Source organism: Lissotriton vulgaris, unplaced genomic scaffold, assembly GCF_964263255.1.
Source record: "Lissotriton vulgaris unplaced genomic scaffold, aLisVul1.2 SCAFFOLD_1316, whole genome shotgun sequence".
Classification (NCBI taxonomy): domain Eukaryota; kingdom Metazoa; phylum Chordata; class Amphibia; order Caudata; family Salamandridae; genus Lissotriton; species Lissotriton vulgaris.
Window position 1 is genome coordinate 352,495 of NW_028253720.1, and position 14,473 is coordinate 366,967.

General features: G+C 46.1%; 1 protein-coding gene across 1 annotated transcript in view; it reads right to left on the minus strand.

Moving 5' to 3' along the window:
• LOC147660795 (uncharacterized) overlaps positions 1-10,087 on the minus strand; it is a 62,663-nt gene extending 52,576 nt beyond the window's left edge. Inside the window, exons 1-2 of the mRNA XM_086951460.1 lie at positions 9,953-10,087; positions 7,221-7,339 (exon numbers count right to left, since the gene is read on the minus strand). The gene's annotated coding sequence lies outside the window, so the exon portion shown is untranslated. The remainder of the gene's footprint in view (positions 1-7,220; positions 7,340-9,952) is intronic.
• Positions 10,088-14,473: the final 4,386 nt, after the last annotated feature.

The following is a 14,473-nucleotide window of genomic DNA, read 5'->3' on the forward strand; positions in this document are numbered from 1 at the left end:
TTAGGGTGGATGCTCTCGTCCATTGCAAAGACAATTGTCACTTGTTAGTTTGCTTGGCCTTTTTCTATTTTTGCATTAAATGTATTCAATGTAATCTGCCTGTTACTAAATAACTGACTTGAATTGTGTCTTGCTGATGTGAGCTGTGGAATTGTTCGGTGTATTGTGTCTGCCATGATTTTGTTCCTCAATAAAGGTTTTTGAAAACTTTTAAAAAAAAGAAAAAATATTTTTTTTCCATTAAATGTATGATAGATTTGTTGGCCTCCCGGTGTGCTGTGTATTATTTTACATATCACAAGAGATGACGATGAAAATGACAGTCCAGTATACACATTCTTCATATAAATCAACTCACAGTATACTGTTCTGGAGGTTCAGTCCCACAGACATTATCTCTAACTGAACGCAGGCACTCTAGGAAGCATGTGCTTTTCAAACCAGTTGCCCTCTGATGCGGCACTATTGGATAAGTCAAAATGTCCTGAATTTTAGGAGGGTTACCATGAACTAGTGCACTCTGTTAGACAGTGCTCACCTGTGGTAGTAAGATGGTAATAGGCACCTTATCACCTATGCACGGTGCAGGGCTTTGAGTTACAAAGCTCCTCACGCTGTGGAGAAGATTAGGTCACATTTACCCATTTTCCCATATTTGGTCATGATGAAATGCCAACTGATTGCTCCATGACTACACAGGGCATGAACAAAGTTGACCTGAAGTATAGACCCCAGCTTACCAGCAGGTCCATAGGTGATCGACACTTTCACACAGTGATAGGGGCCATTAGTTCCTCATTTTTTCTGCCACTGTTTTTAATCTCAACATGGACCAGGAAGATCACATGAACTATATTGCGGCAACTGGCCGATAGTTGATCTTATATTCATACTTTCACCAATCTCACATCTTATGACACAACATCCTCTGTCCTACTATGCTCATCCCGAGTACTTAATAAAAGATCTCCGACAAAGTGTCCTCTTGTGGTGCCCGCCAGGCATTGTAGCGCCGGCCTGGTGAGGAGTATAGCCCATTGATGAAGCATGTCACCTTCAAGTGAGTGAACGCAATTGTCTTAAAAACACATGCTTCCTAGGGTGTCTGCGTTCAGTTACAGATAATGTCTCTGGGACTGAACCTCTGGAACAGTATACTGTGATTTGATTGCCCCTCTGACCTACCCGTCATTTCCGCCTGCCCTTTGCTGCTCTGAGCTGCCCAGTGACCTGCTTGTTGTTTGTGGCTGCCTTCTTTGACGGACTTCGCCCCATCCACATTGCGGAGCGCTGGACTGTCGGGACTGCAGTTCCCAGGAGGCAGCGCGCTCTCGCATTTCCATCGGGCCAACGAGGATAAATTAGCGTTGGGGCTCCTGTGGCGCAGGACAAGGGCGGGCCCGTCAAAGGCCGGAGGAGGCCGGGTAGCGCCACCCCCCTTGAGTCTGAAACAGGACACCTCCCATAGGGACGGACGCTAGACCGAGAGTGGCAGTAAGTAAACAGCCGGATACACATTGTGGACACGTCCTCCAGTGAATGAGTGGAAGTAATAGCTGATTACATCAGTTTTAGCAGTTAGGGAGGCAGCGCCTTGTGCTTTGTGGACTCTGTTTCATTTTTAGTGTCTTTCGTATTGTATGTAACGTAGGACCTGACCATAGTTCTATAGCACATCTGCGCTGTAACCGGTGGGAGTATCGAACACCACTCAGTAAGCGGAAGGTGATTCCTGGGATAGGGGCAGGGTTAAGGGGGACCCTTGATGCATTTCTTCAAAGAGCAGAATCACTATTATTCCACGAAATTCAGCTCACAGAAAAAAGATTGTCGCTGGATACACTGCTAGAACATAAGCGATCATCAATGGGCCCCATAGCGAGGTCTAAAACACCAAGTAAAAGTATCCTCCAAGGTCCATCAAAGCAAGATAGAGGCAGCATCACTAGTGCTATGGTTCATGTTCCCATATGACACAGGAGGGTGGCTCACCTATGTACCCTGATGACCCACTTATAACGGATTCTGACCCTGACTGGTCTCACATTAGTTTTGAAGAGGTGGAGAAGAATTCCAGCGCGTCCACTCCAGTGATTGACAGGCCAGAACAAGGGCCATCAGAGTTGGTAGCCTCTAGGGCCAACTCAGGTATAGGAACCATAGTAAGGGGGGCGGAGAAGTGATCACAAAATCAAAAGGTGCAATAAAAGACACATGTACTACGCAGTTGGTATCACCTCTAGCTAACACAAAGACCCGGGGCACACGATCGGGGGGAGGGGGCCGATTGTTTCAAAGCCAAAATCAAAACAGAAGGGTGCCGTAAAGATCAGCAGAGTGAACACTGCCGTGAGACCCATTTGTAGCACGCAATGTTCAAACTGTGGGAAGATGGGGAGCGGACAAGGAATGGAAGATCTATTAAGGTCAAACTTAGAGCTCCTTTTTTCCACCCATTTGGGACCGGTGCTCGAGAGAATTAAGGTTATTGAGGAAAAACCATCTCGGCTATGCGATCAGGGGAATAGTGTGCCAGGTAGAATTAGGGGACCGGAGGAGGGGGGAGCAGAAGCCTCATCAGACTCAAAGCACACAACTAGTTATGAGGGTCAAGGAGGGGGGCACAGCGAAGGCGGGCGATTGGGCAAAGACAGTGAGGGCACCAACAAGGGTGCCTTGGCGGGTAAAACGAACGGGACTACCCTAAGCATAAACAGAATGCGGCCACCTAATACAGTTTGTCCTGACACAGCCCAGAGGGGCTCGGAGGGAAGAAGGGCAATAGTCAGTGAATAGGAGTTAACAATAGCGGACGCTGTGCCGAGCACTAGGAGTTTACCGACATTGGATCTCCCACCAGCCTCAAGCCCCTACACAGTGGTCCTTGTAGGGGTTCCTACTAACGGGGATGAGAGGGAGGAATCCCCGCGCACTCTAATTAACAAGACAGCACATTGGCTAGTCAAAAACACGGCTTTCAATATCACACAACACAGACATATTCTGATGGCAAGGAGGGTGGCTTGGATAGGAAGTAGCAGAAAGAGCTTTGCGGGTGGTTGTGTGATTTTGAATTTCAGATATCCAGAGTTAGTCAATGAGCTCCTCCATAGTCAATCCAGTGGTCAATACCAAGGGGATGGAGGGTCCAGTATCAGACTGCTCCCCTTGGCTTCTTTCTACAGGGATATGGCCCATAGGAATATGCAAGGTGACCATAGGAGGAATAGGATTGCATCAGATGGGAGGGGGCAGCTAGTTTTACTCATTAACCGATTTGCACCTCTCCACTGTGCTTCAGCCCTAAATTAAATAGATTGACTGGTGGGGGGGTTGAAAGACGAGAAAGCACGAGGGGGGAGGGGTCACTCATAATAGGAGACAATAAAGGTCCAGGGCGCACACAGTCCGATGATTTCAATGCCAATGTGAGAGTTATAGAGCCCGGTGGGAGAAATGTGGAGAAAGATGCAGGGAATTTGGGTGAAGTTCCTGTAATGCCCACTAACCCTACAACTGTCACGGCAGGCAGTCAAATAGTGGGAGAGATTAAGATCATATCCTGGAATGTAGCGGGCTTAGCCTCAAAAATCAAAAATCAAAACTGGCTAACATATATTAAGAAACATCAAATAATCCTCCTACAAGAAACATGGGAGGTACATAGTAACACCCAGGCAATAGAAGGCTACAAAATGTTTTTCGTCCCTGCACGTAAGTCAGCGCCGGGGAGGGCACAGGGGGGGGTCTGACTATTTATGTCGATCTCAGACTCTCAGGAAGGTGGAGTGAACTTAGATGGGCCTCGGACTGCACACTGGGGCTCACATATCGTAATAAGGGTTTTATTTAACTGTTGTAAATTTCTATAATGCCATTACTCCAGGACAAACTCTCCAAAGCCTAAATGAATTAGGGGCTCGGCTGGCAGGCATGGAGGAGCAAGGGGCACTGTGCTCCCAGCTAGTATTAGCAGGGGAGCTCAATTGCCACTTATGCCCCTTCCTAAGAATAAATGAGGGGAGCAGGTCGGCTTGCCCGATTGTAGAGGGGTGACACCTGAATCACACAAGGGAAGGAGGAGCGGTGAATAAGATCCTGGGCAGGCATGCCCTAACATATACCATGGATTTGATTGGTGGGGAGGGCAATAGCAAAGTCACCCCTACTTTCAAAGGCAGGGCGAAGGGCACCATCATTGATTTTATTTTCGTTACACCCATGTTAAAGTGTCAGGTTACAAAGTTTGAGATAGAGGTTAGCATTTCCAGCGACCATAACCGGCTTCTCCTGTGCATCATAGATCCAAATACGGTACTTCTATCACAATGTAGGGGGGCCGGAGGTTTGATTAAAGCCACTGACCAAGGTAGGAGACTAAGGTGGGTCAACACGGACAGAGAGGCATTTTACAGAATCTTACTGACACAGGCCGAGTCCAACGTTTGGAAGTGTTTGGACTTGGAGTTTGAGGGGGCAGACCTGATCAAGGCATTTGAGGGAGCGGCCAAACAAATTGATTGCTTACTTAGGGGCAGGAAGATCAACAAGGAACACAGTGCACCAAGGTGGTTAGATCATGACTGCACCCTCGCCTTGAGGGATCTGAAATCGGCTCTGAAATGCGTACCTAGGGACAGAGGGAAGGTATCAAGCTGCAGGGCTAGGTACAATAAAACACTAAGATGCTGCAGAACCGTATTGCAGAACCAGGCATTGGAAAACTTGAGAGAAGCAGCCAAGACAAAGGACTCGACTGCTTTTTGGAGAGTTGTTAATGAACCATGCATTCAGGATTCAAATAAACCCAAGCTGGCCTGCCACATCCTCCCATAAACCTGGCTTGAGCATTACAAGGGGCTGTATAACCATGGTAGCATTGGAGAACTAAAAAGTGGGAACCCACCCCAGATTACCTTTTCCTTGGGAGAAATAAAGGCGGTGATTGAGGGGCTAACCCGTAATAAGGCCCCAGTGCCGGATGGGATTCCACCAGATCTCCTCTTAAGCCAGAAAGAACTCGGGGTGCAAATACCGCAGTGCAAACAATGATGCCAATATCCTGGTGTACGGCCACAATAGTCCCCATATTTAAATAAAAAAGGGGACAGAAATAGCCCTCAATGCTATAGGCCTATTTCATTAATTGATGTTACTGTGAAAGTGCTCAGTAGGGCCATTCTTAACCGATTGATTGATTGGGCGGAGGAACATGAGATCATTACGGATACTCAGTATGGGTTTAGGCACGGCCGCTCCACCACAGATCAATGCCTTAATTTATATCTCCTGGCAGCCAAGGACACCGTAGCCAGTGAGGGGACGGTGTACATGGCTTTCATGGACCTCACCGCGGCATTTGATTGAGTAAATCGGAAGAAATTGTGGGGACAATTGGGGGCCTTGGGAGTTGACCCTGGTCTGGTAAATATATTACGGACACTGCATCAGAATACTTCTGCCCAGGTCAGATTTGATAAGGAGGGAAAAGTCACAGACCACGTCCCATGCTCAAGGGGAGTGAGGCAGGGATGTATTTTGGCCCCCTTCCTCTTTACTTTATATATAAATGGTTTGACCCAGGCGCTGGTAGCTCTAGGGGTGGACTGCCCGCATATGGGTAGGAGAGGGATACCGGTGTTACTGAATGCAGATGGCGCGGTACTCTTGGCCCGCACTGCGCGTGGATGGCAGCGCCTCATAGATGGCTTTGTCCATTTTATGGATAGCTTAGATTTGTCACCGAACCTCACCAAATCATATGTTATGTAGGTAGGGTAAGGACCATCCAGCAAAACTAAGTATACAATAGGCACACAGGGACTGGAAAAGGTCAAGTCATTTTCATATCTGGGGATCATGTTCGACAGTCGCCTTCGTTTTAAAGCCCTTGTGGAGGAGAAATGCAATAAACTAATTAACTCAACAGGGGCAACTATGAATTTTGCAAAGAGGCTAGGCCGATGGGCTCCGGAACAAATCCTGAACCTCTACAGTTCTGTAAGCTGTGCCAAAGTTTTATATGGGAGTGAGGTCTGGGGCTTTATAGATCCGCTTAAGTTACAAATAGAAGAAAACAAATATTTGAGGCGGGTACTGAAAGTCCCACAAAGCATTTCCTCCTACATGGTTCATGAGGAACTGGGTATAACCCGTCTGTGCGATAGGCTGCAATGGAAGCCCCTCGCATGCTGGATTAAGGTATGGACAAACCCAGAGGCGGCGTTAAGTCAACAAATAATATCAGACTGCATTGCACGGGCACGGGGTTACAATATTCCTTGGATTAGACACATCAAGGAAAACCTGTTAGCCATGGGTTGTGTTGAATATTTTACCCACCGACCAAATTGCTATCTAAGGATAAGGGCCGTATTAAGTCAGAATTTTTAAACAGAGCCAAGTCAAATAGGAAAGCAAGAGAGCTGACTAAGCCATCAGTAAGAACTCATCAGTTAACAAAGTCGTGCCTGGGCATGGAACCTTATTTGTGTCTTATTTACAATCCTCAAGACAGATTTCTCATGACCCGTTTCAGGCTAGATTTGTTACACCATACTTTGGCGGTTCCAGCAGGGTATACAAAGCATTTGGAGAGTAAGGGCTCCTGTGGCTGCGACCAACGGTCTCCACAGGATACACTCCATTTGGTCCTACTATGCCCATTTTACGCTTACCCTAGGGGACTATTTTTAAAAGGTATTTTAAGGAAGGCCAAGTTCAAACAAGTTAAGGTGGTCCTACTGTTTCTGAAATTGTCAGTAGAACCTTTAAAAACTTTTCTGTGTAGTACATTTTCTAAGATTAGCGATGAAACTCAGAGCCAGTAGCGGGGAGGAATAATGGACCTGTGTGTTCAATATTTGCTCCGATTTGCACTATACTATGGATGAAACATTTTTAACCGGGTACCTCCTTGTCATTTCTATAAGATCATCCCTGTGCCGAATCATTTATATTTTATGTATTGTTGTTAAACAGGTTTTTAGTATGTTTTTTATAATGTATGAGATATTGTTTTTTAACACTGTACTTTTATGGTATTGCTTTATGCCGAATAAAGTATATTTTGAATTGAATTGATTGTGTTTTATTTTAACAAATGTACATAGCAGATATTGGTGCTTGCTTGTTTCACAAAAATGATCGGATACCTGCCTCGGAGCGCACTTCTTACAGACGAGTATGGGGTTATCATGATGCTGCTACAAGCTCCTTACCTGTGTGAGTTATCGGGAACGATGCAGGGGGCAGACCCAAACCAGCCACACATGGAGATCAATGACAAATACTGAAGAATTAACTGAGCTTCCAAGCTGGTGACCATTACTTAATTAACCTTGAAAATAAAAGACACGTTTTTAGTATCCTGTTGACTCATGACCATAAAAAACAAAGGTTATAAATTCAATATTGTGTCAAATTCTTAAAAAATGGAACTGGATGTGCTGAATCCGATGTTGTCCTAGGTCCTGCGTGACACCTTCCACCACTATTGCTTATGGAACTTGTAGTTTTATTTTCCTCATTAAAAGGATGGGCTCTGAAGTCCCAGTGTTCTAGGCGATGTTGCTTAAAATCAGAGGCCTGATGGAGGGTGAAGCATGACATGACTCTGCTTAGCAGTGAGACGAATGACAGTCCCCAGCCCTTTCATTCTTTGACAGACAGAGGCTCGTTGGCCATTCATATTTTTTTGCAACGACAAAGAAACTTTTATTGCAGCTCCTGTCAACTGAAGAGATAAAACCCCTGGGCATGTTTAATTAACTACCGACAAACATGAACTATCAAGAACATGAGTTTCTGGAAAACTATCAAGCACCCAATCAGAATCAGCCGCCCTTCACACCCAGGAATTCTTGAGGCTTGGCTTTGGAGAGGATTAATTGCATGTGGTATAAGCAGTGGCGTTGATGCATAGGGCCGAATGGGGCGTTGCCCCACTAGCCTCAGGAGTCGGGACGGGGAGGAAGACAAGAGAGCCACGTACCACACGCACGCAATGCAGCAGCGTCAAATCAATGAACTGCTCACTGCCCCGTGTGTCACAAATTAAATTCAGTCAGTCTGACTCTTTCGTTTTTTTTCGTCAAGGGACGGACGATGACGAGGGCACAGCAGGTCAGAGACATACCTCGCATGTGCTGGCCGGGGCGAGGAATATTGCTCACCCTGGAAGCACATCCGGAAAGAGTGATGTCACCATGAAGGGAGTGGCATAATAAAGGGGAAAATGCCTGGTTTCAAATGGGTACAAAAACGGGTGGTGATGGACGGAGCATCTGAACCAATCAAACACTCACACCCAGTCAACAGATCTGGGTTTAATCCATCACCGTTCTTTAGCCCACTCTGCCACCCCAGTTCAGACATGGCCATATGCAAATCAGTCTGACCCTATGCCTCATGGGAACAGTCCAGTTCGAACTGCCAAGCCTTGCCTTCCCTGGACCGGAAACAAGCTTCCTAGGACCGGTTTCTGGCCTTTCAGCTGAACAAAGCGGTCCATCACCACCCCCATTTGTACCGCTTTGTTCGCCATAAGTTGGAAGGGTATGCTCAGACATGAGTCCCTTGCTCACTTTGCCACTGGATTCAAGCAAGCCTGGCTGAAGACGGCTGAAATGCCAGAACCCGGTCCTAGGAAGCTTGTATCTGGAGCGGAGACACCCGCGAGCAGCAGGTTAACAGCAGCAGCATGTGCGCACTTCTCTTCTGCTGCATTGTTTTCCTGCCCCGAGGAAAGGGATGGCTTACTTAATTTAACTACAGTAGATGCGGCTTCATTTTGCATACGTTATGCCACTTGATTGGTAAAAGAAAGAAATGAAATACCGCTATTCCAAAAGTTGGCAGGTGTAGCTGTGACGTTAAATGGGAGCTGTGTTGATGTGTCTGACTGTTTTTGTATCAATACATCTGTCTCCCATTCCATGTTTGCATTGAGTAAAAGACAGCCTGTTTCTGTTTACCAATCTATGTACAAGCATTTGTAATGCAATAGGGCTCGCAATTACACAAGTTTAAGCTATTTGTATTGTAAATGACAATGCCTTTTATTTATGTTTTAAAAACAAATCAAAAATGAAAGGCATTGTTATTTGTAATGTCAATAGCTCAAACTAGTGTAAATGCAAAACCTATTGCATTGCAAATGATTGTTTTGTAAAAGCGCCCCATACTGTTCTTTCACTTTAATGGCGACTCACCCCTTTCTTTAGAGACGGCTCGTCTAAGAAAAGGGGCCCGGACAACATTAAAGTTACTGCGCTGCATAAGAGTTTTACAAACAGGCATTTGCAATGCAATAGGTGTCGTATTTTCCATCCACTCAGCTGTTGTTTCTTCCCACCTGTTATTAGCGCCTAGAGACCTGACGGTGATTTGGCGCTATATAAGTCAAAATTAACATAACTTAACAAATGCTAGTTTCAATTTACCATGAGCAATATCGACCTTTTTAAAACAAACTCTTTTCCATGTGCACCTTTTGCATTTTTGTGCTAAAGCAATACATATATTTTTGATAAAACAAAGAGGGTGGCACATAACTCAGCAGGCCACAGGCTGGTCATTTAGACACAAATGTGCAAATGGCAGGTCAATGCACATGTCCAGCGCTTACAAATCCAAGGGCGTGAACACACATCTTTCTCGGGGTTGGGGCAATGCACCAGTGAGAAAAGACCAGGTAGAATGTACTACTTTTCACAGTTCTCCCATTAGAATCTAAATAATTTTGATAACTCTGCAGTGTAAGCATCTTGTAGAGTTAAGCACTTAAAGGAAATAGGCCCCAGAGCTGTGAACACTTCACAACTAATGTGCTTGCACCATTTGCTTTGTGGAAACATCGAGCTGTAAGAAATAACACTAGAATCAGTTTCTATTGTAAACATTGTGTTACATTTAGCAGAAAAATGAGAAGACAGAATGCACTCCACTATACCTCGAACAAGAAGCCAGGTGCTTTGAAATTCCGTTTAACAGTATCCACTCTTCAAACACCCGCCTTGGGGCCCCCTCAGCAACTAGAAACTGAGACACCTTGTCCCAGACCCACCTGGACACCCAGTGATCTGTCAATGGCGCCTGGCCTGTGCCAAACAACCTATCAGCGCGCGTTAGAGGCTTTGCATTAACTACGCATGCGCTGGGGACAGGCACCGCTGAAGATTACCTATTAATTAACAACTGCGCATGCGTGGGGAACTGACACTGCGTTCCAACTGCGCAGCACCCGAGCGAGGGTTACTGGGGAGTCTTAAACAACTGCGCATGCGCAGCGGACAGACACTGCTGGGGGGGCTAGTATTACCAGCTGCGCATGCGAGGAGAATAGACACTGCTATCAGGCCTTATATTCACAGCCGCGCATGCGCGAAGGACAGACACTGCCCCCTGCACCGGAGCACGAGATGTCATCGAATGAAGTGCATTGGAAGAAATAAATATCAGAAATTCCTATATTTTGAACAACGAGAAGCTCTAAACATATTTTGAAAATAATGGGAAACGACTGAAATGAAAGGTCACTAACCTACAACCTCTTTCTAATATAACTACATTTATAAACTAATGGCGGCAAAGAAGACACAAGAGAAGGAAGTTTGATGGGGCTGAGACACTTGCTTAGCTTGACAAGACCTCACTCGTGGATCAACACTGTGCAGCAGACAAAAAGGAAGTTTTTAGAGGCCAGTGCGTCAAGAAATGTAGACGGGCCAGTTACTCCGAATCACTTTTGCAAATGTGCGCTCTGTACAATTATACAAATCTCAATCTCAGCTGCACGGAGAGTGTTATTATTGGTGCAGAAAAGAATGATGCTTCATTTCAACCGCGCTATTCTAAAACACAGACTCTTATTTCCTCTGCAAACTGCGTAATAATTCATTGCCCGTCAATTGTCAAGGTAAGAAATTGTGGCTAACATGAGGCTTTACCAACAAGCATTTACGATGCAATAGGTCTCGGGTGAATTAAGTTTGAGGTATTGGCATTGCTAAATATTGCAACTGCAACAAAAGTCTATAAATTGTAGGCCAAATAAAATGTGTATTTATTTTTGTAGCAATGGTGGCATGCTGCGCTTTAGATGAATATGTTTAAAAGTAAAATGCGCCATACTGCGATTGCTACAATAGTTAATTGTGGATGCGTTAACAATTGATGTGTGCACTGATGACTGGTGGTGTGTGTGCCTGTTGGAAGTGTGCACTGCCGGCTGGTGGTGTGTGTGCCTGTTGGAAGTGTGCACTGCCGGCTGGTGTTGTGTGTGCCTGGTGGAAGCGTGCACTGCCGGCTGGTGTTGTGTGTGCCTGGTGGAAGCGTGCACTGACGGCTGGTGGTGTTTGTGCCCTGTGAAAGCGTGCACTGATGACTGATGGCGTCTGTGCTTGGTGAAAGTGTGCACTGACGGTGTTGTTCTGTTTGTGGTTGTGTGTGTGTGGTTGTGTGTGGTTGTATGTGTGGTTATGTGTGTGGTTATGTGTGTGGTTGTGTGTGTGGTTGTGTGTGTATGTGTGGTTGTGTGTGTGTGGTTGTGTGTGTGTGGCTGTGTTTGTGGGGCGGGTGAGGGGGCAGATAAGCGTAATGTTGTCAGCTCTGAGGAGCACACAGTTTATGCTCATATTCTGAAGCATGTGCTTCCAGACTCCCTGCTCCCCCTTCACAGTCGGTCCAAGTTATACCTTGCACTGCTGTTAAGCCTCAATAAATCCCAGGCACACTTCCGCTTTGCATCTATCGCCACAGGGAAGAAGCAGTGTACCAGTGCATTGATTAATTGGCCGGCTGATGAGACCCTCCTGTGAAATCTAAAGCATTTAATAAAATAACCCTCTTGTTAGCTCTTAAAGTGACCCTCACATTATATCCTCAAATTACCTTCATGTGAGATAATAAAGTGACCCTCCGGTGAGACCCGAGAGTTAGCCTTTGAGATCCAAGGGTGATTATACCTGAGACGCCTTATATCTGAGACGCCAAAAGAAACTGCTGTGACATGTCCAGGAGCCACCTAAATTACTCAACTGTATTTACAACAAGCCATGTAAGGAACATCGCGAACAGGTGTTTGTGGCGGACCCTCGCGAAGTTTGCTTACTGTGCCTGGTGGCGGAGCACAGTTCTAGGGCTGCATCGACTGCGCTCAGTTGAATCTGAAGGTCATGCAGTTTGCTTACTGTGCCTGGCGGCGGAGCACAGTTCTAGGGCTGCATCGACTGCGCTTAGTTGAATCTGAAGGTCATGCAGTTTGCTTACTGTGCCTGGCGGCGGAGCACAACTCTAGGGCCTGCATCGACTGCGCTCAGTTAAATCTGAAGGTCATGCAGGACTGTGAGGTGAAGTTCCATCTTGGGATACAGACTGGCAGAGAGTAGAGACACTCAGAATAGAGACACACCAGGGTCGGACACAGGGAATACAATCAGAGACATCTTGACAGAAGCAGAGATTAGCACACACAGTGACAACATACTCAGGAAATAGAGAAATGAACAAACTAATCGGCAGGCCGGTGCCTCCAAGGCCAGTCGAATCTTCGCTCATGCCCTGGCCCAGGGAGGTCATATGCACCTGTGCACTTCAGTGCGGCTCATAAAGGGCACTGGATGGCTCCGCCCCTATACAGGGCACGGCAGAACACGGACCCAGGCAGATCTATGCACCTGTACGCAGCACATAAAGGACACAGGGCAATCACCCAGGCCCTGGCCCAGGGAGGGGATATGCACCTGTGCACTTCAGTGTGGGTCAAATGGCAATGGAGGGCTCAGAGCTCATACAGGGCACTGCAGAACAGAACACTACAAAATGTAGTTTGAAAACAGTAATTTGTAAGCACTAACATGCATAATGTACAGCAAGATGTACTGGGTACCAATTCGTTGGTTAACTGTAACATCTTTTGTTGCAGCGCTTTCAAGTCGTAAGTGTAGTTTGCCGTGCATAAAACAAATTATTTCTCTCTCACACACACTTTTCATATATTTTGGATTCTGGAACTGTTGCCACATTGCTTTAACCATCTGCTGATATTTCGAATCAGTTTTCTCGGATTTTCTCACTGTTCACTGTGCTGCTACTTTTATGTATGTGTGTTGCACACACTCATGTCAGCATCTGCTCCACCACTAACGTAGCTTCCTGCTGCTGCTGCGATGTCTGTTCATACTTTCGTTTTAGTGTTTTCTGGCACTTACCCTCAGGAGCCTGCAGCTGATTGTCATTTTAATTTCTGCTACATCATTTCCGTGTCTGCAGTGCTGATACTTTCCACTCTGTATTTATCCAACTTCAATTAAATTGATTATAATTTATTTCAATTCTGTGTATGTGGATAGCCTCCTTTCAGCATTTAATAAACTTTTATTTCCTTGTTTATTCCTGTTTTTATTTCAGTGTCTGCTGACACGGGTTATTCCACTTAATACCGCAACCTTCACTTCAGTGTGCACTGACAACTTGCCGCCAGTGTCTGCAATCACTAAATATATATTTTTTTATATGTTGGATTGCTCGGTGTGCAATTTCTTAAAAGCGCTTCTTAAAACTCCGTGCAAAGGACTCTTATTATTTGGGTTTTGTAAAGCGCGTAGTAACCCGTAAGCATCCCATCTCTGGCTGAGGGTGTCCTATGTTAGCATTTAGGGGAAAGCAGTCGATTATGTTACGGGGCTAAGCTTAATTTGTAGTTCTGTGAACAGTTATTGTATGTTTTTATTCTGATTATTATATTTCTATTCTGATTCTTCATATGTGGGAAGATGTGTGGGGCCGTGGCCAGGGCGACTGACGTTGGGCGCTGGGGATCACGGTTTGATCCCTGGCTCCGGCGGCAGGGGTCTGTCCAGCACCATGTGACTCTGGGCAATAGCTCGCTTAATCTTGCCAACGGCCCCCAGCGCCGAGATACCCCTTCGGGGATGATTTGTGCTCTAAACAAGTACTGGATTTATTTTATTTTATGTGACTTGAGTTTGTGAAAAAAACTATTTGTATGTCACACTGCCTCTCAGATAATGGATAGGGCCGATTCTGTTGCATTTATTAAAAGTTGTTTTGCGTGCAGTACGGAGCAAAACATGAATGATAAATATTTGCTTCTGCGTGTGAGAGTACGCCTTGAAGAAGCAGCTGTTGTGTTTCGAGGCGCCCACGGCGGCCCGAAGGGGTGGGCCACGAGCTCCTCACAGGATGTCGTTTGGACGGACTATCCTTGGCCCTAGTGAGTGTGTGATCATAGTGTGGTCTGCAGAGCATGAGTGAGGCGGGGCCCTTCACGAGAGAGTGAGTGTGTGATCATAGTGTGGTCTGTAGAGCATGAGTGAGTGAGGGGCCCTTCACGAGAGGGTGAGTGTGTGATCATAGTGTGGTCTGTAGGGCATGAGTGAGGCAGGGGCCCTTCACGAGAGGGTGAGTGTGTGATCATAGTGTGGTCTGTAGGGCATGAGTGAGGCAGGGG